General features: G+C 41.2%; 1 protein-coding gene across 3 annotated transcripts in view; it reads left to right on the forward strand.

The window, feature by feature from the left end:
* The window catches only part of LOC150039413 (uncharacterized), a 510,688-nt gene that overhangs the window by 40,847 nt on the left and 449,379 nt on the right, over positions 1–20,462 (forward strand). The gene's annotated exons all lie outside the window — the stretch shown is intronic.

Consider the following 20,462-nt stretch of genomic DNA (forward strand, 5'->3'; position numbering starts at 1 on the left):
TGCTTAGGCCTGAGCTTAAGGCCAGGACTGGCAAAAAAAAAATTGAAATGAAGAAAGTGGAAGAAAAGTATGTGATCTTTACCTTCTTTTTTTCTAAAAAGGAAAACAAAACAAAACAAAAATGTGAGTCCATTTTAGAAATTTCATGGTAGTTGAGTTTGACATGTTATGTATATAGAAACAGGACTAATAATCTATATAAGTAAATCATTGAGAAAAAGAATCTGTTTATCCTTACAGTTTTGTCTTTCTTTCTCCCATTTCTCCTTCAAAGTTGGCATCAAGAGACAAAGTGGTTCAGTGTTCTAACTTAGGCTTTCTGATTATTGGTTCCTGCTTGCTAACCCCTTTTTTCTTCTTAACCCTTCATTCTGGAAACATGTTTCTGTATATGTTACAATTCTAGGTTCATTCAACACCCACAAACATCCTCACACACCTGGTGGAAATTAAGGTTTGACTCTTTTCTATCTAAAAGGAAAGATATTTGAGGCGAATAAAAACAGTCAGTCCACTGAAGTTTGGTGGGTTCCAAAAGAGTCATGGATGAGAACTATAAGTATGACATAGATGTAGCTTATGACCAGTAAGCTGCAAAACTTTGTCCAAAGTTAGCACCTTAGAATTGTGGTGAAGGATAGGAAATTCCTGAAAACTCTTAAGAGGTGAGGCCCCACCCACCCTCAGGTAGAGGTCTGCATGAATTGCTAGAGGCAGGGCTAGGGGCTTGGACCTGGCAGACCTGCACCAGGAACTCATCTCTTTTGCCATCCCTTGGTTATCTCATATTATTACAATATTTCACCTTGTTGTCTGATATATTTTATATGTGCTTAATTGGTTATTTGAAATTGGATAGGGAAGAGGGGAAATCAAGATGGGGGGGGGTTGGAAGGGAAATGGGGACCATGTCATGAGAAAGAGTATCAATGTTTGTGAAGTTATTCACCTTTTATCTGGTGAATATAATGTAACCCTTATTAATCACAATAAAAAACCTCTGATAATCAAAAGTCAACATCTAGCTTGTTGCCAGGGACACAGGCAGCCTGCAATGCTAGCTACCCCGGAGGATGACATGTGTAGTTTCTGGTTCAAAGCTAGATTAGGCAGGAACATCAGTGAGACTCTTGTCTCCAATTATCCACCAGAAAGCAGGAAGGGCAGCTGTGGCACAAGTGGTAGAGCACCAGCCTGAGTGAAAAAGCTCAGGGGCAGTAGTCAGGCCCCGAATTTAGCACTCACACCTGCGTGTGTGAGCACACTCACTTACACACACACACACACACACACACACACACACACACACACATACATACACACAAACAATATCATAAAACAAGTCTGAAATCCGTATCATATTGAATATAAGATATTGACATTTCTAAGGAGTGTCCCAATATTCATACTTATGAAATGAATTATAGAGCACTTAATGCTTTGTCCCACTGATTGTTTAGAGTAACCTGCGAGATAAATTCCTTTGGCTATATTATTGAAAATACAAAGACCCCTTATAGGAGAAGATAGAATGTAAATAATGAACACACAAAAGGTTATGTTCTCTCACACATGTCTTGCCCTTCTGCTGCATTAGACTGAGTCATGTCCTGCCGAGAAAACCATTATCTTTTATCAGTCTCACCTACTAAAATCAGATAAATCATGGTATTTAGAGCAAAAGAAAATTTGATCCTTAAAGAAACAAAAGTGCAAATCCTCAAGTATTCAAAGTAACCAAGAGCAAAATTCTTTTTTTTTTTTGCCAGTCCTGGGACTTGAATTCAGGGCCTGAACACTGACCTTTGGCTTTCTCAAGGCTAGAGCAATAACAATTGAGCCACCACAGCACCACTTCCAGCATTTTTTGTATATGGGGTCCTAAGGAATCTATCCCAAGACCTCATGCAAGCGAGGCAACAAGGCTACCACTGGGCCACGCTCCCGGGCCTAGCAGGAATTACTTCAGTGACCCAGATCTTCATCACTTGAATATATACAGAAGCTTACCCAAGATAAGTGCATGGAACCATTTTGGTGGCTAATTTATTTGGTGCAATTGAAGCAACAGGATAAAAAGAAACAGTAGGGGGGGGCATGAGTTTGGCATAGTGGTAGAGTGCTTGCCTAGCTTGCGTGAAGACCCTAGTTCGAATGCTCAGTAACACATACATAGATCAAAGCCAGAAATGGTGCTGAGACTCAAGTGGTAGAGTTCTAGCCTTGAGAAAATCCAAGGACAGTGCTTAGGCCCTGAGCTCAAGCCCAGCACTGGTAAAAAAAAAAAAGTAAACAGTAAGGCCAGGAGCAGGAGTGGATAGTGAAACTCATTACGTAGCCCCATTCTGTAGCTTGCTCCACTGATCCTATTCAGAGAGCTTGATGACTTAAAAAATTATCAATTCACAAGGTCACTTTTGAACTGTAATGAAAAAGGCAAATGCAGTGTACTACTTTAATTATTCTCTGGATCTACTTCTAAGCTTACCTTTATTAGCTATCATTTTGATTGACCATTTAACATAACAGTAAATCTGTTGAGAAAATTTCCGTTAAATGACTTTTTAGAAGTAAATTGGACTACTTACCTTGCCCTCGTGCCTTCACAGGAGTTTGTGTCCTTAGCTCTTCAGCCTCAGAGGACTGAGCAGCACACGTCTTCAAAAGAACTAAGCAAGGAGTCTGCAGAATAATGGGATGAACAATGAGCCAGTGGGAGATGTGGGGATCACATTCTGACAAGATGCTTGAACTTCCTCTCTTAGCAGGAATGGGACAGGAAAATGTGAGAAACATGTATATGACATGAAAGATCATGAATACAGGGGCTGATACACGACTTGTATGGCCAGTATGTCTTTTTAAGATGTAGAGCCATTGACCAGGAATCCAAACACCTATGTCCAGGCACAACTTCCTGACACACAGAGTGAGAGCTAGGGTGCATAGTTCAACCAGGAATTTATTGGGAATAAAAGCAAAACAGGAGGACAAGTCCTGAGTTCAAGCCCCAATTCCAATACCAGGAAGTACATAAATGACAGATAGAAAAGACAGACCTATAGATGATAGATTGTATAATCATATCTACACATAGGTACTTGTATTCAGGAAGGAATTATCTGATCATATTAATATTCAAAGACATCAGCAATCTAACTGGCTATGGAAGTCTAGGAGATAATTTTGAAACTTTTTGTATGGTGACATTTTCTATGACTAGTTTTTATCTTTATATTCATCACTATTCATTGCTTCAGAATTTTTCTGTGAAATGCTACGTAACAATTAAAAGAAAAAAATAAATACTTGACCTTTCTAACCCAGAGTCTCTAAAACTAGGCTCAACTATCTTGAGTTAACCACAGTCTTTTTACTTAGGACATTCAAATATCTATTGCTGAAGAAAGTACATAACCCTACATTCCTATACATTGATCTTTCCTTTTGTTTCAATTAATAGCACTGCTGAGAATTAGCCTCTTCACTAATAACACTTTTCTATGTTTTTAAATCTGCTTACTTAAGAAAGGCAAAAAAGCAGATTACATTGAAATGCAAACTTGCCTGCTCCTGTTTTCTAACACAGTACTAGCCCGTAAACATGGGGTCTAAATGTTATCCTTTCCCTTTTTTCAATCAAGGCTAACGTTCTACCACTTGAGTCATAGCTCCACTTCTGATTCTTTGCTGCCACTACTGGCTTCAATCTGATCCTCCGATCTCAGCTTCCTGAGTAGCTACGATTCCAGGCATGAGTCCCTGGTGCCTAGCTCAAAGAAAATCTTTATACATATGTCTTGCCATTGAGCAAAAGATCAACACAGAAAAAAAAAACAACTAGACTGAAGTTTTTATCTCAGTAACATAGTTCTAGTAGTGTTCATAAATATATTAGATGGTGCAATTAGATCTCTGGTGCCAAGGGCATTTTGTGCACCATTTGCACCTGTGGAAAAAATGACAATGTAAATGTATTATTGGTATAAAAATGCTATTTTTCTTTTTGTCTTTAAATTGACGCTGAGACCTGAAGGCAAAGGCTTCATACACAGTATGTACATGATGAAGCTACATTCTTTTGTCAAGGAGTAATCCTTAATTCAAATACTATATCATTTACAATCTTTTGGACAAACTAATTCCCTGCTCCTACCCAGGAAAGCATTCTGTTCTCTGGATTTACCAGTTCTGAATATTTCATACTTTTTCGTTTCAGATTTTATGACCAAGCTACTAACCCAATAGCTCCATGTATTCATATTATATTCATGTATATTCATAATATAATTACTATATATACAGGGCTTCTTATGACTTGAATTTTGATGAAGCCCCGGAGGAAGTGTAGAATAAATGTACATCATCAACAATTAAAATGAAAGGCCAAAACCACTACACTTTTAGCCTGAGAAATTAAATTTAAGAAGCCCAAAACACATGGGATCATCAAGGATACAGAGCAATTTTAACACTTCTACATTATTTTAGATACATTTTGGGGGAAAAATCTGACATTTTCATAAAATTTACACTTACGTTTTATGAGCTAGCACTTATATTCCAGACATTTCCCTCAGAAAAATAAATGCATCTGAAGAAAGACTTCCATAGAAGGTGTAGCCCAGGCTCAGTGGCTCACACCTCTAATTCTAGTGACTCAGGAGACTGGAATTGATAATATCATTGTCCAGGGCCAGACTAAGCCAAGTACTCACAATCCCTCATCTCAACAATAAAAAGCTGGACATGGTGATTCATGCTGTCATTCCAGTTCTGTGAGAAGCATAAATAGGGGGATAGAAGTCCAGGACGGCTTGGGATAAAGGACGCCCTATTCAGACAATCACAGCACAAAGCTAACAAGAGGTATGGCTCAATGGTTAAAATAAAATCAACCCCAAACTACCTGGCAAGCACAAGCCTCTGAGTTCAAACTTCACTATGTGTAACAAGGAAAAAAATAAAAACCAAGAAAATAATGCAGAGTGTTTATGTAATTAATGTAAGTATCTCAGAACAAACAAATTTTATATGAAATGGTGCATTCTGCAGTGTTCCTAAAAAATGCAAAAACTTTACTATGGTAGGAAACAATAATATGTCAGCTATGGTGAAGCTTATGTGTAATAACAGCTCCCAGAGGGCTGAGACAGAAAGATCTGGAATTCAAGCCCAACTAGGCTCTCTTTGTCTCAGACCTTGTCCCAAAAGAAGAAGCACAGTAAATGGAAGGAAGGAAGAAGGACAAGAAGGAGAAACTGAGTGTGATGGTACATGCTTTTAATCTCAGCTACTCTGGAGGCAGAAGGATCATGAGTGTGACATTCCTATAGTAAGCAGATGCCATACAATTTGTATTTTATGGTGGCCTTTTGGGGACTGTACTGGCACAGACACAACCTCAGTCTCTAAGTGCTGCCTTGTAGCTTTTAACTTAAAGGTTGTGCTCTACCATTTGAGCCATTCTCCTCCACTTTTCACTGGTTAACTATGGACGTTCCTGCGTGGCCTGGCTTCAAACCACCATCCTCAGCTCTTAGTCTACTGACTAGCTAGAATTACAGGAATGAGGTGCCCAAGAACAGAGCTTAGATGCAAATGTTAATATTCTATACCTAAAACTGTAACAAACAAGGCTTGTCTATCTTGAAAACTTGGATAAATTTTCATCTTTAAAAATTTTTTTTTGCCATTCCTGGGCTTGAGCTGAGGGTCTGAGCACTGTCCTTGGACTTTCTCAAGGCTAAAGCTCTACCACTTGAGCCTCAGCACCACTTCAGGCTTTTTTCTATGAATGTGGTACCGAGGAATTGAACCCGGTCTTCGTGCATGCTAGGCAAGTACTCTACCACTAGGCAAAACTCCCAGCCCTAAATTTTCATCTTATCCAGCAATTTTAAACTTTTATGAGAGAAAAAGGTGATATATAAATTTCAGTGGTGACCTCTTCAACAAGTTAACTTACAATTGCCAAATCAATATTCTCTGTAAGTCCTAACAAATTTTTGTAAGTTATTGAGTGAAACTGGAATATATGAAAAATGACAATATTATTATTAAGAAAACTTTTAGTTGGTTGTTAGTGGCAAACATCTTTCATCCTAGATCTCAGGATGACCGTATGGAGCCAACATAGACAGGGAAGTCCAGGAGACTCTTATCTCCAATTTACCACCAGAAAGCCCTAAGTAGTGTGGCTCAAATGGTATAGCACTAACCGTGAGCAAGAAAACTCAGACCTTTCCCCAACCCAGTTCAGGACCCACTACCCACAAAATGAATGAACAAATTGTTAGTTATAAGTAAACTATATATAAATAAACGTTTAAATTCTAAAGTACATATTTTAAGTTAAAGTCAATGTACGAGCAAACTCCAAATGCTCCTTTAGTAGGTCTACCAAGAGCCCCTGTTCCTTGGCCTCCAACTGTGCTTTCCACAGGGATTCCAGGCAAGCAGCTCCCATGGTCCTCTGGGCAGGAGGGGCGTGTCTACGCGCGGGTGGGTGGGGCCGCGGGGGCGGGGCTTGGATGGACTGCAGTCCACCTGCAGGCTGCCAGCCCAGCTGGTAGGGGCATCCTCACTGAGCTCTGAGGGAAGGTCCTTTGAGCAAGAGCCAGCCGAACTCTGGTAAACCATCTGGAAGAAGATGGGTGAAAACCAGCTGGTTGCCAGGAAATAGCTCTTGAAGCTGCAGCACTGATCTCTCAAACTTGGCCAGGATTTCTGGTCTTTTTGGTTCTTTCCATCATCTTGTTAACTGAAGATAAGAGTTTCATACCCTTTGCAAACCAAGCTCAATTTGCACTGCAATACTCAGTTCTCAGCCTACTAGGCAGCTAGAATTACAAGTCAGAGCCAATAATGCCCTGCTTAAACCTCTCTTGATTTAGACGTTCATTCTCAGGTATTTATTTCATGAGTGGAAAATGGACTCAAAACATCTAGCATTGGAACACCATGTGTTGACCTAGCAAGACATTTATCAAGCATTAAAAAGCTTTCACAGATTTGCCAAGCCAATTCCAATAAACTAGTGACTGCCTATCACATATTTATCTTGTCATAATACTTGTGCATGTGTGCCAGGGCTGAGACTTGAACTCAGGTCCTGGGCATTGTTCACGAGCTTTTTGCACAAGGCTAGTAGATGATCACTTTAGCCATTGTTCCACATCCAGCTCTTAGATAGTTAATTGCAGATAAGAGTCTCTCAGACTTTCTTGCCCTTGTGGCTTTGAACCATTGATGCACATCTCAGTTTCCTGAGTAGCTAGGATAACAGGTCTAACCTACCAGCATGTGGCTAGTAGTTTTGAACCTAAAGGCTAAAAGCAAATTATCCTCAAAATGCAGAATGTGATTTTATTTTTCTATTTCAAACAAATGAGATCAGATGGCTAGCTTTGGTTATTGTTCAGCTAGGTCGTTCCTTTACCCCAGGCCATCCTAGACCTCTAGCCCCCTACTTTGGCTTCTTCCAGAACTGGGATGACAGTCATGAGTCACCGTGCCCAGCTATTAATTGTTGAGATGAGGGCTTGCAAGCACTTGGATTGGTCTGGCCCTGGACAGAGATACTCTCAATTCCAGCCTCCTGAGTAGCTAGAATTAGAGGCGTGAGCCACTGAGCCTGGGCTACACATTCCATAGAAGTCTTGGTTTAGAATAATACTTGCATTTTCTCAGGGAAATACTCTGGAAAATCATTACTAGCTCATAACACATAAATGTTAATTTTATGATAATGCCAGACTTTCTCCAACCTTACATCCAAAGTGATGTATGATGTTCCAATTGTTCTCTCTCCTTGGTGACCCCATGTGTTTTTGGCTTTTTAAATATTATCTCTTCTACTAGAAGTGTAGTGATTTGGGTATCACATTTTAGTTGATGATGGCATACATTTATTTTACACTGACTACTGAGCTTCATCAAAATGGAGGCAATCCAATGAAGCCCTGTACATATAGCATACACAGTATGAATATGATATAAAGCGAATTAGGCTTAGTAGTGTGGGGAATCTGGTAACGTCTATATGTGTGTGTCTTTGTATAGTAAGGCTAGAATCTGAGGCTCAAATGCTTGGCATTTGATTATGACTGGTTTTGTATCACTACACTTGCGCCTCGACTTTCTTGCTATTTACTGGTTAACTAATGATACTGGTCTCTCATATTTACCTGTCTCGGGTAGGTAAGAACCCTAATTCTCTGAGCCTCCTGTGTATCTAGGATTATACCTATGAGCTACTGGCATGCAGGTCTGTCAGCATGTGATTTCTTTCTTTTATTCAGTTCACCCCAATGTCAAAGGAAAATGTATCACTTACAGTTAGGACTACTCAGATTAGACACAGATGGTTAACACATGGGTAACTTTAGTAATCCTTATCAACCTTCTGTATGATTTCTATCATTTATATGAGTACTACATAATTTGATTCTTTGAGCACAAATTTTGGAAACATTTTAGTCACTTATAAACAAATTGATTCCTACTCTTAGGATTTGTGTTTGTTTATTTTGTTTGGCTTTGTTTGTTTTTTGCCAGTCATGGGGCTTGAACTCAGAGTCTGAGCACTGTTCTTGGGCTTTCTCAAGGCCATCATTCCACCACTTGAGCCACAGTACCACTTCTGGCTTTTCCTATGTATGTGGTACCTAGGAATCAAACCCAGGCCTTCGTGCGTTCTAGGCAAGCACTCTACCACTAGGCCAAACTTCCGGACCTCTTTCTCTTGGTTTTATAAATTGTTAGCTATTTCAGGACAGGGCTTCTTGAGGGTTAATTCTCCCCTGCTTAAGGAAAACCTTTATAATGTCCTCTGTTTTGTAAGGTTATCACTTGCCTGGAGTATGTGTGAATAACAGGTAGTTTCCTGTCTTGTCTTTGTGTATTTCTACCTCAATGCCAAGCCCTTTTCTGAACACATGTGAGTCCACATCGCTAGGCATAAACTACCCTAGGCAGCTGGTCCTTTAAAGAATAAGCAAATGCCAGTGCTACACCTGAAAGACCTCAAGAATGAGTTCCTCCTGAAAATGTAAGTTGGGTTCCTTCCCTTCCTCACTGCCTCACCATCCACTGTCCACGTGGGATATGCATCTGCCTCACTGGATACACAGCCTTGGGCTGTGACCCTGCAGCCTCCAGAACCATATGACAGACTTTTACTTTTCAAATATAGTTTTCTCACTCAGGTCTACTATTATAGCAATGCAATATCAAGACAACCACCATTCCCCCTCATGTTCCCACTATTCCCTAGCTCAGTAAATTCAACTGATTGGAACAAGTGGAGAATTACCATTTTGAAAAATGCATACAAGTATAGTACTCATTTGATTTTTCAACTGTCTGAATGAGTCTGTAATATGACAATCTGATATTTAGAGGAAACTACCTTAAACATCATGTAAAAATACAGTTTTACTAATGTTTCCTTATATCATCATTTGGGACTTAATGAGAGTTATTTTTTATTATAATTAATAGAAGGGTTACTGGCGAAAGTAATGTTACTAACAGTTATTTTTTGAGATTATTTACAATAGTCTAAATTGAATAAGTTCATATTTTGTCCAATTCTTTAGTTGACCTTCTGTGATAGCAGAAATGTTCTATACTTTACACCCTTGCAGCCTCATGTGACTTTGGGTTCTGGGAATGTGGCTAGTGGTAACTTTTCATTTGATCGCATCTGAATCAATTGAAATGTACTATGACACAGATATCTGTGTCTGGTGGCTGTCATGTTAAGTAATACAGATTGTACCCATCTTCTGCATCTACCCGGGTAGCTCTTATTATCTCTTATGTATTTGTGACATGTCTTCAACAAAGGAATGTGTAGAAAGATGGATGTTGGAGAGATGGATGAATGGTTGAGTGAGATGGAAGGATAGGTGCAGGGATGGCTATGTGGGATGGATGGATGAATACATGAATGAACATGTTCATTATCCTCAAATATACTTAACAAATTAGGAAATGCCAAAATTAACATACAATTTGCTTTTGGTTTTTTAGTTCAGTTTTTGTTTTAATTTTTATTGTTGGGTAATGTATAGAGGGGTTTCATAGTTCCATTTTTGGCAGTGCTGAGGATATAACCAGGGCCTGTGTATGCTAGGTGGTCTTTACCACACATCTCTGTCTCTGTCCACAGCACTGCCTCTTACCATCATATATCTTTGCACAATATCTCATTGCAATTGAACAATTTGGGAATTCCTGCCTTATGGTGATTTGGGGTGTCGACCACCAGAACTTACCCTGCATTGGGAAAGACCTATCTATTCATTCCAAAGTACATGTTGGGCCTTACTGATTCTATGCTCTCGGCACACCCACTCAGCACAGGGCAGGGTGAGAGATTAGTCCTTGGGTTCCTTGAGTGGAAACTTCCTTGCTCTGCTCTCTGGATAGTGGATGTGCTTGGGAGCTTTGGGAGGATGCCCTTCTTCCCTGTCACGCTGCTCCCTTCTACACATGGTAGGACCAGGCAAGGTTCAGTTCCTCAGGGCCCCTCAGGCCTATGACCATCCTTGTCCTATGTGAGCCACAGACCCCACATGGGTCCCCCTGGCCCTGGCCCCGGAGTGGGAGCCCTGGTAGCCAGGGTACTGCTCTACCACCTGAGCACCCGCTTGCCTGCTTTCCTTCCTTCCTGCTTGCTCATCTTTCTTATTTTTTCTCCAAAGACTAAGTCACAGGCTCTGAATTTAAGGACCAATAATTACAAACACATGCACACACACACACACACACACACACACACACACACACACACACACACAGTGGCCAGGAGCATTCTGGATTCTTGTGATGTCTCAGATATTCAGAACATGTGGCCCAGGGAGCATGGCACCTCCTCTGCATAGAGGACCAATTTGTCTGTGCCTGAATCCTAAACTGGCTGGACCCCTCTGGTCACCTTGGACTTCTGTGTCAATTTTGGCCATCACAATGTCTTCGCTCATGTCCCCAGGTGAGACCTAGGTTTCCCCTAGAAAAAGGCTAAAATACCAGATGTATGGGCTTGGATGTCTGAAGCTTACAATTAATAAACAGGTAGTAAATGCACCTGTAATCCTTGCTTCTTGAAAAGCTGAAATCTGAGCACTGGAATTCCAACTCAACCTTGGCAGTTATTTCAATAAAAACTCATCTCTGATTACCCATCAGAAAACAGTAAGTGGTGCTGTGACAGAAAGTGGTACAGCACTAGCCATGTTTGAAAAAGCTCAGGAACAGGGTCCAGGCCTTGAGTTCAAGGCTGTTTTGACCATAAAGATATGAAGGTAGAACAGGGGGTAATAATGTGAAAATACTAACATAATGAATAGGATGGGAAAATACTAGAATAATGAATATATTACAAACTAGATGAATATGATGTGAAAATGCTAATATAATGAATATGATTAGAATGAAAAACAAAGGGATGAAATATAGCTAAACTACTTCTAGAAGTATATTGTTAATGCCAACTTGTATCTAAAGGCATATGGCATATGGCCAGGGCATGTGGCAATAACGATGGAAACGGCCGGCATCCAGGCACACAGGATAAAGTAATCGCAAACGGCTAAGAACCAGATACCTTGCCACAGGAGAAAAGGTAAGAACCCATCACAACCCTGGGCACAACTAATTGAAAAGAGACTTTTCTGGGCCCTAATCAAGCAAAATAAACAAGAAAGAGTTTGGACCAGAGAGAAATAGCCAATGCCCAATATAAGCAAAAGACCAAAAATGAGGGTCAGCAATTCTTCTGGCCTTATCCAAGACTGTGGTTTGAGGACCTACTCAGGAGCTACTCCTGAGCCAAGAGGACTTATGAGGACTGATGTGGCCCCAGAGCTCACACCATGACAGGACTGGGAACTGCATCTACCAACTGACTGGCAGGCCCTGTTTGACTTAGAAACTAAGAGATGTCAGAGTGGTGGGTCCAGCATGTGCACTGCATAGGCAGGGTAGAGTTAGGCAAGTTAGGAATCGAATACAGTAACTGTGTTAATTCTGCTAAGATATGTTAAATCATTAAACTGTGTTGCATCATATTACCTGCCTGTTGGTGAATAATGTCCCCTGCTCAAGAGAAAGGCCCATGAAAAAAAAAAGAAAGAAAAACAGGAAATCATCAGAAGATGGTTGCTCATGCCTGTTGTCGTAGCTACTCAGTAGGCTGAAGATTGGGATTGCAATTTGAAGCAGGCCAAGCAAAAAAGCCTCTGAGAGTCTGATATCCATTTGACCAGAAAAAAAGCAGAAAATTGTTGTGGGTCAGGATGTAGAATGGCAGCCTTGAATGTAAATAGGTAAGGAAGAACATCAGAAGTTCAAATACCAGGCCTTGGGCAAAAAATAAAATAGAATACAAAACAGCCTTTTAATTGCTTGTAATATCTACCTTACTATTGTCTTTGGGTTCCTTATTTACTGCTCAGCCACTAGGAGTCCAGTTTGCTTGTAGTAGCTTTAGGGTATGGTGTTGAGAAAATGGTGCCTTACCCACTTAGGTTCAGATGCTCCGAAATTTGCCCTGGTGCCTGGTCCTCAGAGAGGCCTCCTCCAATCCAAGGCCTACCAGGGACATAGACCACAAGACCATAACTGCAAACATTAAACCCAGCTTCTTTGGGTTAACAAACAAGAATAGGGAAGCCCAGGGAACTCTGGGTGCTCTGCCCAGGACCATTTGTGAACACAGATATCTCTGAGCTAGCCAGACCCAGGACTCTCAGGAGACAGAGACTTGGACTAGAAACAATGGGGCCCCAAGGATTCTGGGAGATTTAAAAGCTCTGGAGGGCGAAGGCAATAGAAAATCCTCTTCTACTGAAGGAAGCTGAGTGATGGGGGAGGGAAAGCAGAGAGGGCATTAAGCTACAGGTTATAGGCAATTAAACAGCTATAAATTTTTAAAATTCAATTTACATACTTTATTCTTACTGATTATAGAAAGATTACATGAAGAGGGATTATGTCAACAGTCAGGTCATATGCATATTGATGTTGAAATAGTGGCATCCATTTCCTCACTATCTCCCAGTTTTTATCTCTATCACCACCCACAAGTTTTCGGTTTTTGCCAGTCCTGAGGCTTGCCCTCAGGGTCTGAGCTTTGTCCCTGAGCCTCTCTGTGCTCAAGGCTAGTATTCTACACTTGAGCCACAGCATCACTTCCAGCTTTTCCTGAATTGATATTGGAGATAAGAGTTCACAGACTTTCTTGCTAGTGATGGCTTTGAATCATGATCCTCAGATCTCAGCCTCCAGAGAAGCCAGGATTACAGGCTAGAACCACTGGTGCCCAGCTCCACCTACAAGTTGTAGAGATTATTTTCAATATAATATCCAGAGAATACCACTGCTGCATTTCTCCCACCATTCCTCCCCCCATTCTTCCAAGGATATAGAATGAGAAACACTAGATGAAAAGAAATGTGAATAAAAAATGTGAGAGGCCAGTATTTCACGCCTGTTATCTTAGCTGCATAGGAGACTGAGGATTGCAGTTCCAAGTCAGCTCGAGCTGGAAAGCCTTTCAGTTTCTAACATCCAATTAAACACTGGAAAATTGGAAGTAGCATTATGACTGAAAGTAGTGGGATGCCTGCCTTGAATGAAAAGCTTAGATAGAGGGCCCAGGCCATGAGGTCAAGCATGCTGACATATGAGAAAAAAAAAAGAGAGAGAGAGAGAGAGAGAGGAAAGGAAATAAAAAAACAGCCACTTGTTTCTTTTTCCTGGTGATCAGTTTCCTATTATTTTTTCATATATTTTTTATTGTAATTAATAGAAGGGTTACGTGATATTTGCCAGATAGAAGGTGCATTAATTCACATACTTTGATACCCTTCCACATTCTTGGTCCCCATTACCCTCCCCCCCACTCCCCCTCTTGGTTTTCCCCCCTCCCTGTCCAATTTCAAGTAAACAAATACAAATGTATCCAATATATCAGATAACAAAGTGAGATATTGTGACAATATGAGATAACAAAGGAACAGCAAAAGAGATGAGCCATAACATAGCACATTAAGGACAGCAATCATTTGTTATATGGCTTTTGTTTCAATATCCTAGAGGTCCATTCAATTAGCTTCATACTGTATGGCCTTATGTATCAAGTTATTGCTCTATTGCAAATCTTTGCTATTAGCGCCCAAGGTTTCTACTGGTTATGATTAATGAGGGAAACCATTGAGCCTAAGTTCCTTTGAGTCTGGCTTACTTCGCTTAATATGATTTGTATTATTTTTATGAAGTCATTGGGTGGTGTGTGTGTGTGTGTGTGTGTGTGTGTGTGTGTGTGTGTGTGTGCCTCCACATATGCACGTGTTCATGATTGGGTGTGTTCGTACTAGGGTTTTAAGCAGAGCCTTATGCTCTCCCTTAACTATTTCTACTTGAGGCAGAAAACTTATAAGCCAAAGCTCCACTTCTGTCCTTTTTCTGGAAGACTGGAGATAAGGTTCTCTTGGATTTGTCCAGCCTGGCTCTGGACCTTGATTCTCACATCTCAGCTTCCTGTGTAGCTAAATTACAGGCATGAGCCACCTTGTGCTGGAGTAATTGAAAGTCCTTGTTATCTTCTTGGTTAACAAGAGGAAGAAGCATATGGGCCAAGATTTGAAATCAGAAACCCAGTCTGAAACTGTCTGCACCATTATTGTACCTGAACCTGGGACTTTAGACTCCGGCCACCAAATCAAGGAGTCCTAGCTGCAATAGGTCCAGCCACTCACCTACAGAAGACAAATAAAGAGATATGGTGAAGTGTGGGTAAAGGATATTAAGTTTATAGCAGGCTTAGGAAGATAGCACTACTTCTTCAGCTGTCTTCAGAGGTAGAGATATGGATTTTAGGTTAAATAGGGAGGCTTAGGGGAAGGCAGGGAGAAGAGCTTGCATACAAAAAATATTCCCAAATCCCACAGTGGCCTGGTTGACCACTAGTGAGCTCAGACATTGTCCCTAGAAGAATTCCAGAGAAGTTGTTATCACTTTATTACAGGAACAGAACAGGGACCAAATTATCTCCTGAGATTTGGGCCATTGGTTTTCAGCTGCTAAGACTCATCTTAAGGCTGTTGTTTGTTTCCACACAGGATGCTTCTTAGGGAGTCTTTATATCCTCCTGGAGCCCAAAGGTGATTGTGAAAGAATGCAGCACAGAATAGTTCAGATCCAGATAGGAGGCCATTCCGTAAATTCACAAAGCCTGGCAAAAGCATCTACAAGGTTGCATCTTACATACCAAGATCTGCTTTGGATCTAGTAAATCTGTTCCCTGTCCACTTGGATTTAGAGTTTGTGACTGAGTGGCACTGGGGACAACTGAGAGCACATGGAGGCTAGGACAGCTATTGGCCCACAGGCTCTGGAACAGAGAGGGACAGCAGCCACCACATCCAATCCCAAGAATCACACACATGCTCCCTGCAGTGTCTCTAGAACCTTCCAAAGAAAGACCTTCAATACCTAGCATTTTGCCCTACGCTAAGGGGGTCCCCCTCTACTTTGGGCAAAGAAAACACAGCACCTGAGAACTGCACAGGGATCTGCCAGACCCACACACAGCTGTCCTCTGCCTCCTGTTACTACCCTCCTCTCCATCATCCTTTTAGAGAGCATTTATAAAAATTTTTATTGCTTTTATAAAGCTGAGATACAAAGGTGTTAAGTTGCAAAAGTAGCTAGGATTATAGGCAAGACACATAGTACTTGTCTTGCTCTCTCCCTATTTATGATTTTGCTAATACTGAGGCTTGAACTCAGGCCTTTGGCATTGTTCTTTTGCTTTATCTTTCAAGGGGAGTGTGCTTTAGTACTTGTGCCACAGTTCTACATGTGGTTTTTTGTGGTTGATTACATATAAGTCTCGTGGACTGGTGTTTCTACCTGAATCAGCTTCCAACCACAATCCTCAGATCTCAGCCACAGACAGGACTTCAGAGAAGCAAAGCTGTGAGTGCCTACGTGGCAGTGCCCCCTGGGTTGGAACTTCCCTCCTCTGAGCCTCAGTTTCCAAATGTCCAATATGGATTTCCCAGTTGCCACATTGTAATCTTTCTGAGGAAAACTACACGAGGTAGTCCTTGTTAAAAACTTCAGATAGCCAGGTCGTTGTGTCTCTTGCCACTAATCCTAGCTACTCAGGAGGCTGAGATATGACGACTGTGATTGAAAGCTGGTACTGAGTCAGTGAGACTCTTATCTCCAAGAAACAACCAAAAATCTACAAGTGGATTTGTGGTTCTAGGCACAAAGAACAAAACTTGAAGCAAAAAAAAGTATAAGTTTAATGCCCGCACCCTGAATTCAAGTCCCAGGACAGTCTCACAGGCAAATACAAACACACACACACACACACACACACACACACACACACACACACACACACACACAAAACATAAGAAAAATTAAATAAAGCACAACACTCCCCACTAGTATAATTGCCTACCACTAGTCCTTCTGCTGTCCAGCTCCTCTGACTTTGGCCTCTCTCCAACCCCAATACCTGTGACAGGAGCTCCCATTCCAACTGCCAACTTTGGCTCTTTGCAGCTGGCCAGACAGGCAAGACCATGGGAGACGTGTAACGTAAGAAGATTGTGTTAACAGTACAGTAATCAAAGTATGTCTACTTCTTGGAATTAGCACATGAATCAAATCTTATTCTATGCTTTGCATGCATTCTATGCAATTTTGTGTAAATAAACTGGTGGTTTGTGGTGCAGGAGTGCGGGCCTGTGTGTGTGTGTGTGTGTGTGTGTGTGTGTGTGTGTGTGTGTGTGATACTGGATGTGAACTCACGGATTACGTGCTGTTGCTTAGCCATTTTGTGCAAGGCTGATGCTCTATCACTTAAGCATAGGTCTACTTTTGATTTTTTTTTATGTGGTTTACTAGAGAAAAAAGTTTGATGGATTTCCCTGCCTTAATTGGCATTGAACCTTGACCCTCTCAGCTCCACATACTAAGTAGCCAGGATTATAGGTGTCAGGTACTGGGGCTCAGATTTGGTCAGATGTTAGTAAATGCCAATCATGACTTTACTAAAGGCCAGTAGGAGTCTAAACGTGATACTTATGGGAAGGTTGTCTGAAAAGGACATTTCCAAGAAGTATTTGTGTGTGTGTATGTGTGCCTGGTGCTGGGGATCAAACCTGAGACCCAGCACTTGCTAAGCAGAGGCTGTGTCAGTGTACCACTGGGAAGCCTAAGTTAATATTGAAGTTGTATGAACTTCCCCCAAAAGGTATTTTTTAGCAGGCCCCACCGGAAGGTCACTCTGAACTAACTCTAAACCAGCAGAGATAGCAGTTTCAAAGAAAGTAATAAATTACAGCCTATATCCCAGTGATTTGAGGCCCCAGGATTAAATAACCATCGAAACATCCTGTGATTACCATTGAGATACCCTGGCCAGGTGCCCTTCAGCTGTCCTGCAGCTCGGCACATATCCCCGAGTACTAGCCAATCAATTAATAATACATCAACCCTGTGAGCTAACCCTATAGAAACCGTGTACAACAGGAAGTCGGGACTCAGACCTGCTGTGTCAGTGTCGGTCTTGAGTCCAGGCTTGAGCTTACAATAAGGACTCTGGTGCTGTTACATTGGATTCAGCTCCTTGGAGGGGACCCTGAAATCTGGACCGTGTCTTCAGAATGAACAATTCAATTTTCAACAGAATTAACTTAGGTTTGGTCTACAGTCTAGAAAATTTTAAGTTTTTGTGTGTGTTTGTGCTGGTACTGGATGAATGTATTTTCCTTTAGCTGTTTTTGCTCAATGCTGGTGCTGTACAACGTGAGTCACAGCTTTCCTATCGCCCTTTCATGGTGTATTGGCAGTCAGGCTCTCAGGGTCGTCTCTCCGGGCTGGCTATCCACTGTGGTCTTCACAGCTGAGCCCGCTGAGCAGCTGCCAGGAATCATGATATATTTTCGTGTCCCTCAGCTCAGTTCTTTGGGCTGCTGTATAAATTACTGTTTTTGTCATTTCACCTAACGAGAAACTTGTACAGAATTTAATTTTAAACAACAAATTTTCCCTCCTGAGTCCAGGTGCATCAGCTCCGGCGGGTTGGCAATTCAGATAGACATGGCCGCATCCAAGAACCATACTACACACAACAGTCCAGGAAATGGCACAGAAATGGCGTCAGAAAACCCAGATCACAAAGATACGCATCTCTGAAGGCGAGGACCCCAAGTTCCTGAAGAACATGCGTGTTCTAAGAAGCACAACAAGAAGGGTTTTAAGAAGATGAAGGCCAACGATGCCAAGGCTATGAGAACGTGGCCCAAGGCCATCAGACCCTGGAGAAGCCCAAAGTAACAAACAGAAGTTCCACAGCAGGCTACCAGCAAGCTCCAGCAACTTGCCTACATTGCCTACCCCAAGCTTGGGAATCACATCCATTCCTACATTTTCAAAGGTCTTAGGCTCACCTGGCCCAAGGCCAGGGCCCAGGCCTTGGCTAGGGCACAATCCAAGGCCCAGACTCCAGCTGAAATTCCAGCTAAGGCCCAGGCCCCAGCTCCTAAGGGTGCTCAGGCCACAGCCTCCCAAGGGTGCGCTGGCTCCAGCCTCTAAGCTGGAGGGCTCTGTGAAGGCCCCACAGAGAAGACCTTTGTCTGCCAGTGTGATGACAGGTGAACTGCCGTGGCTCCCTGGTTGCCATCTAGAGGGTGGGGTGTGGCCTGTGTCAATTTTACCAATAAACCTGAGGCAGGAAGACAAAAGTAAATCAATGAATAAATAAATAATGTTTTTTGCCGGTCCTGGAGCTTGAACTTAGTGCCTGAGCACTGTCCCTGAGCTTCCTTTTACTCAAGGTTAGCTCTCTGCAACTTCCCAGCTTTTTGCATGTATGTGTGATACTGGGAATTCCAACCCAGGGCTTTACATGCTAGGCAAGCACTCTACAACTAGCCACCTTCCCAGTCCACAATTTTAATTTTATACTGTAGTCCATGACAAGTTAGAAATAAAAGTATGTTTTTTTATTTAATTATGTCATTTAAGTTCCTTTCTGTAATTAGCAACAGAAGACAAATTTAAATACACATGCACACACACACACACACACACACATGCACATACACAATTTCTTAAGATACTTAGCAGAAATGGAGGAAGATATTTCTAGTGGAGACTTATGTGAACAATTCAATAATATCATTTCTGATTTGCCTATTTGATTCTCTTGGTTTTTTCTCTACAGCCTGTCCATCATTATGATGCAAGGTGAATAAGGAAAAATAGAGAAAGCTATTTCCTTACTGGGGTGCTATCCAGGGTAAGAGAATACTATGTTGGGTATAAATCCTGAATTTGTTACTTTACTAATTTTTTGATATATCTAATTGTGCAAACTTCTAATTTCCCAGGAAAATAGAAGTAATGATAGTACTTGAATTATGAGGACTAAATGAATTTATTATTGAAAAGCTTCTAGGCAGTGCGATTTATTATGATTGGGCTCCATAAATGTTACTATTTTTAGAATTATCATGAATAACTCTCTAAAGTAGCTACCGAAGTATACTAATAACTTTGCTCTTCTATGATATTGAAAAATCTATTTTCCTTTTTAAAATTTGTGTGTGCATGTGTGCATATGTATGTGTGTGGAGGGGTTAGAGAGCAAGAGAGAGAGAGAGAGACAGAGAGAGACAGAGACAGAGACAGACAGAGACAGAGAGCCAGTCCATGAGGACATGCCCAGGTGTGTGCCCATTGTGTGCTTGAACTCAGGGCCGGGGCACTGTCATGAGCTTTTTGGCTCTAGTGTAGTGTTCTACCACTTAATCCACTTCTTACTTTTTTGGGGAAGTGGTTAATTGGACATCTGAATCTCAGACATTCCTTTCCAGAAAGCTTTGAACTGTAATCCTCAAATCTTAGCCTTCTGAGTAGCTAGGATTACAGGCATGAGACATTATATTTAATTAGTGGTTTCAATTGAACATGTCACTTTTTGAGTACAGTGCATGTTGATCCATGGCACACCTTCAAACATTTTTCCCAATTTCTCCCAATCTTTTCCATTTCTCCTCAAGTTACCTGGGTCCATTTTGATATAAAATTCCTCACCATTCCTCTCTCTCTGGATCAATCTGAGGTAGGGCATCTGAGCTGTTTCCTTAACATGGTTGTATAGTTATTAGTGCATCAATAAACATGGAGGTATATATAACTTTATTGTACACTGACTTTCAGTCTTTTGGATAAATTTCCAAGAGGATTACTGCTGGATCATAAGTAATTCTAAATACCGATCTTACCTGAAAACTCTTTTTAAAATTTAAGAGCTTGTAATATAATGTATTGGAAATAAATTATTTTCACTATAGATTACTAGAGGTAGAATGATGTAAATTATATGCACATTTTTCTAGCAGTACTTTTGTTTTTTTTTCTGCTGG

The sequence above is a fragment of the Megascapheus bottae genome, unplaced genomic scaffold (assembly GCF_031878675.1).
Source record: "Megascapheus bottae isolate mThoBot1 unplaced genomic scaffold, mThoBot2.hap1 HAP1_SCAFFOLD_40, whole genome shotgun sequence".
Classification (NCBI taxonomy): Eukaryota; Metazoa; Chordata; class Mammalia; order Rodentia; family Geomyidae; genus Megascapheus; species Megascapheus bottae.